The sequence below is a fragment of the Aegilops tauschii genome, chromosome 4 (assembly GCF_002575655.3).
Source record: "Aegilops tauschii subsp. strangulata cultivar AL8/78 chromosome 4, Aet v6.0, whole genome shotgun sequence".
NCBI lineage: Eukaryota > Viridiplantae > Streptophyta > Magnoliopsida > Poales > Poaceae > Aegilops > Aegilops tauschii.
In genome coordinates, this window is record NC_053038.3 from 5,575,929 (window position 1) to 5,581,335 (window position 5,407).

Sequence of the window (5,407 nt, forward strand, 5' to 3'; positions counted from 1 at the left end):
CGCCTGCAAGAACTGAACTTCCTAGGCAACCTCACAAATGCAGGACAAGCCAGGCAAGCAACAATATATTGAGGATTAAATGATTATCAATACATGAGCTGAGAAACCGATATACCTTCAGATTCAACAACGCAATTATCCTAGAAAGATATTAAGCCTGGAGAGTCCCTTCAACTGAAGGGAAAACAGTAAGCCTGCATATCCATCAACAACACAAGAGACAGTTTGTTAGCAAATCCAGCAGTAAACAATAAAAACACGCTGCTAATTCTTAATATCATAAACGTTGTAAGAGTTGTACACACTAAGCTATGTCAGTGTCTCTTACACCAAATCAGTATACCACCGCCATAGTACTACACCATCTAATTACTATACGATGAACAGACTGAAGAAAATCATTGCAGCATGAATCACACGGACCATATACAAAACTAGAAGGGGTAATTAAGGTGGAAATGCAGGCACATACCTCTGCTTATAGAGGTGTCTCTTATAGTACTCTCTTCCCGGCTTGATTACATATCTAAGCTTCTACTCGTATGTAGCATGCACCTAAGAGCCGGACATGGCAATGATGAGTATAGATATATTAGCAAATATATTCCTTAAAAGTCATAGGCAGTAAAAAGAGAGCACTCATCCGGTTACCATTTTCTAGACTTAACACTTCCACTCCTCTATCCTCTTCCACGAAAAGATGCTAACTGAATAATTTCGGTACTCCCGGTCATAAGAATGATATTAGTTAAAGACCAAGTAGTGTCAGGTTGCGGGATTAGTTTAACCTAAATGCTAAAAAGTGCAGCTGCACTTTTTAGCTCTCGCCGGCACACCCTCGCTCCACCGTTAGATTGAGATCGACCGCGCAGCGGTGCGCTCAGGTGTTACCTGGTCGGATCAAAACGACGCGCGTGGTCGAAACGTCTAGGTTGGTGGGGCCCGCACATTTTCACTGTCTTCTCCCTGTCCCGCAACGGCAACTAGCACATTCGGCGGTTTCCTTCTCCCTCTCTCAACCAAATCGCCCCCAAATCCGCCTCGCCTCATTCCGCCTTGCCGACGGCGCTGAACAAATCCCGCCTCGCCGCAAATCCAACTGGTGCTCTCGGGAGGGGTTCGGCGTCGCGAGGGGTCTGCGCGTCGAATTGCTCTCGCGCGTAGCACGGTGGCCGCGGGGAGCGGCTCGCGACGCGAGTTCCACGACCATGCAGAGCGGCAGTTGCGGGGGAAGGAGGCGAAGTGCGGTGGGCCTCGTCTGGGGCGGCGGGAAGGAAGTAGGCGGTTCATCGTCGCGAACCAAGGTAACCCCCTTTCGAATCTCTCCGTTGCTCGCGGTGTTTCTGTGCCGACAAGGGAGGGGGGCGGGGGCGGATACGCAGCGGCGCTCACGGTGATTCCTCGCCTTGTAGCGATTTTCAAGTAGTTCCTCGCGATTTTGACAGGGCGGTGGTGCTTAGGTTAGGTAATGGGCGAACAAATGCATGAATAGCATGGCGGGGGTGTCTAGATCTACATGAACAAATCGTGTCGGATTTTGCGTGATTTTCGTGGTCGAACTAGTGGTGGAGGGGTCTTTCGTGGTCATTTTTTCGCAACAGGCAAGTTTATGCTCACCATCAGGCAACTTTTGGGTATGAATTTTTTGCGATCTAGATCAGAGAGACCCGTGGTGCTGGGGTTGTAGTGTTTTTTTTGGAACGAGGCAAGTTCATGCAAAAGGTCAGGCAAGTTTATGCTGTATATCAGACAACTTTTGGCATGTTTTTTTTGTGATCAGACCATCCTACTGGGGTTAGGCAAGTCCATGCTAATGGTGAGGCAAGTTTATTGTCTGAAAACTGACTCTTGTGTGAAACTTATGATCATATTAGTATACTCCTTTCAATTCACCAGGCTTGAACATTTTATTTGATCGGTGATCATATTTAGTATTCTCTTTTTCTTTGCTTTGTGATGGACCATCATATAGTTTAGAAGCCAAACATACTGTCATCTGAAGCTTATTATCTCATTGGTGTAATTAGCATGCTTGAACATCATATAGTTGCTTTTGCTTTTGTGATCGATCATCATACTGTACTCTCCAGTTCTCCAGGCTTGAACATTTTGGTCAACGTAACCTGATCATTTTCTTAGCTTCTTCATAATTGATTAGATACTTTGTGTCGCGAATGCCTAATGCTAATGGTCAGGCAAGTTCGTGCTAACGGTCAGGCAAGTTCATGCTGTAGATCAGACAACTTTTGACATGTGTTTTTCTGTCATCTATAAGAGAGACCGTCCTGCTGGGGTCAGGCAAGTTCACGCTAACGGTCAGGCAACTTGATACTGTAGATCAGACAACTTTTGGCATGCGTTTTACTGTGACCTACAAGAGAGACCGTCTTGTTGGGGTCAGGCAAGTTCATGCTACGGTCAGGCAAGTTGATGCTGTAGAATCAGACACGTTTACTGGGTATGAGTTTTTGGGACGAGGCAAGATCATGCTAAATTGTCAGGCAAGTTCATGCTAAATGGTCAGGCAAGTTTTATGGCCAATTTTTTTGGTTGGGTTTAGGAGTGTTGTTAGGTACCGTGCAAAGGTCATGCTCACTACAAGCAAGTTTCTGGGCATGATTTGTTGTAGTAGGCAAGTTAAATTGAATTACCAGACACGAGCATTTTTCCCATACTTTTTCTGTGTTGTGTGTTACTGTTTTTTTTCCAGGTAAAAAGATGACTGAACCAAGCAAAAAGCGTGATCAATTGCAGTCAGCAGTGTCGCAGCTTGAAGGGGGTCACCCTGCCACTTCTGAAGCTACACTGGAGGTTTTCTTCACACATCATGTTTGTTCGTGTGTTTTTTACTGTTTTTACACCTGTTCTTTTTTTGTAAAGAACATGGTGACAACAATCAAGCATATTTTTCGTTGCAGGAACCTATATCACAGGACCAAGGTGTTTCAACAACAGTTGTTTACAAGCGCCAGCGCCGAAAGATGATGTCAAACCGGGGGAAGCGGCCTACGGATATTGCTACCTCTTGAGCACTGCGTTGGTTTTCCCTTGAAGAGGAAAGGGTGATGCAGTAAAGTAGCGTAAGTATTTTCCTCAGTTTTTGAGAACCAATGTATCAATCCAGTAGGAGATCACGCACAAGTCCCACGCAGCTACACAAACAAATAAGAACCTCGCAACCAACGCGATAAAGGGGTTGTCAATCCCTTCACGGTCACTTACGAGAGTGAGATCAGATAGATATGATAAGATAATATTTTTGGTATTTTTATGATAAAGATGCAAAGTAAAATAAACGGAAATAAAAATAGCTAAGTGTTGGAAGATTAATATGATGGAAAATAGACCCGGGGGCCATAGGTTTCACTAGTGGCTTCTCTCAAGAGCATAAGTATTGCGGTGGGTAAACGAATTACTGTCCAACAATTGATAGAATTGAGCATAGTTATGAGAATATCTAGGTATGATCATGTATATAGGCATCACGTCCGCGACAAGTAGATCGAAACGATTCTGCATCTACTACTATTACTCCACACATCGACCGCTATCCAGCATGCATCTAGAGTATTAAGTTCATAAGAACAGAGTAATGCTTTAAGTAAGGTGACATGATGTAGAGGGATAAACTCATGCAATATGATATAAACCCCATCTTTTTATCCTCGATGGCAACAATACAATACGTGCCTTGCTGCCCCTGCTGTCACTGGGAAAGGACACATCAAGATTGAACCCAAAGCTAAGCACTTCTTCCATTGCAAGAAAGATCAATCTAGTAGGCCAAACCAAACTGATAATTCGAAGAGACTTGCAAAGATAACCAATCATACATAAAAGAATTCAGAGGAGATTCAAATATTGTTCATAGATAATCTTGATCATAAACCCACAATTCATCGGATCTCGACAAACACACCGCAAAAGAAGATTACATCGAATAGATCTCCAAGAAGATCGAGGAGAACATTGTATTGAGATCCAAAGAGAGAGAAGAATCCATCTAGCTAATAACTATGGACCCGAAGGTCTGAGGTAAACTACTCACACGTCATCGGAGAGGCTATGATGTTGATGTAGAAGCCCTCCATGATCAATGCCCCCTCCGGCAGAGCACCGGAAAAGGCCCCAAGATGGGATCTCACGGGTACAGAAGGTTGCGGCGGTGGAAATAGGTTTTGCTCCGTCTCTGATGGTTTGGGGGTACGTAGGTATATATAGGAGGAAGAAGTACGTCGGTGGAGCAACATGGGCCCCACGAGGGTGGAGGGGGTAGGCGTGCCCCCCTGCCTCGTGCTCTCCTCATTGATTGCTTTACGTAGACTCCAAGTCCTCTGGATCACGTTTGTTCCAAAAATCACGTTCCCGAAGGTTTCATTCTGTTTGGACTCCGTTTGATATTCTTTTTCTGCGAAACACTTAAATAGGCAAAAAAACAGCAATTTGGGCTGGGCCTCCGGTTAATAGGTTAGTCCCAAAAATAATATAATAGTGTATAGTAAAGCCCATTAAACATCCAAAACAGAATATAATATAACATGGAACAATAAAAAATTATAGATATGTTGGAGACGTATCAAGCATCCCCAAGCTTAATACCTGCTCGTCCTCGAGTAGGTAAATGATAAAAACAGAATTTTTGATGTGGAATGCTACTTAGCATAATTTTCAATGTAATTCTCTTATTTGTGGTATGAATATTCAGATCCAAAAGATTCAAAATAAAAGTTTAATATTGACATAAAAATAATAATACTTCAAGCATACTAACTAAGGAATTATGTCTTCTCAAAATAACATGGCCAAAGAATGTTATCCCTACAAAATCATATAGTCTGGCTATGCTCTATCTTCATCACACAAAGTATTTAATCATGCACAACCCCGATGACAAGCCAAGCAATTGTTTCATACTTTTGATGTTCACAAACTTTTTCAATCTTTACGCAATACATGAGCGTGAGCCATGGACATAGCACTATATGTGGAATAGAAGGGTGGTTGTGGAGAAGATAAAAAGGAGAAGATAGTCTCACATCAACTAGGCATATCAACGGGCTATGGAGATACCCATCAATAGATATTAATGTGAGTGAGTAGGGATTGCCATGCAACGGATGCACTAGAGCTATAAGAATATGAAAGCTCAACAAAAGAAACTAAGTGTGTGTGCATCCAACTCGCTTGCTCACGAAGACCTAGGGCATTTTGAGGAAGCCCATCATTGGAATATACAAGCCAAGTTCTATAATGAAAAATTCCCACTAGTATATGAAACTGATATCATAGGAGACTCTCTATCATGAAGATCATGGTGCTATTTTGAAGCACAAGTGTGGAAAAAGGATAGTAGCATTGTCCCTTCTCTCTTTTCTCTCATTTTTTTTCTTTTTTTTTCTTTGGGCCT

The 5,407-nt window shown here is 42.9% G+C and overlaps 1 long non-coding RNA gene across 1 annotated transcript; it reads left to right on the forward strand.

Annotated features, from left to right (window-relative positions):
* The first annotated feature begins 990 nt into the window (after positions 1-990).
* On the forward strand, positions 991-4,522 carry LOC109746028 (uncharacterized). Its single transcript, XR_002228683.3, has 3 exons — positions 991-1,304; positions 2,711-2,811; positions 2,919-4,522. It is a non-coding gene; the product is annotated as an uncharacterized lncRNA (long non-coding RNA).
* Positions 4,523-5,407: the final 885 nt, after the last annotated feature.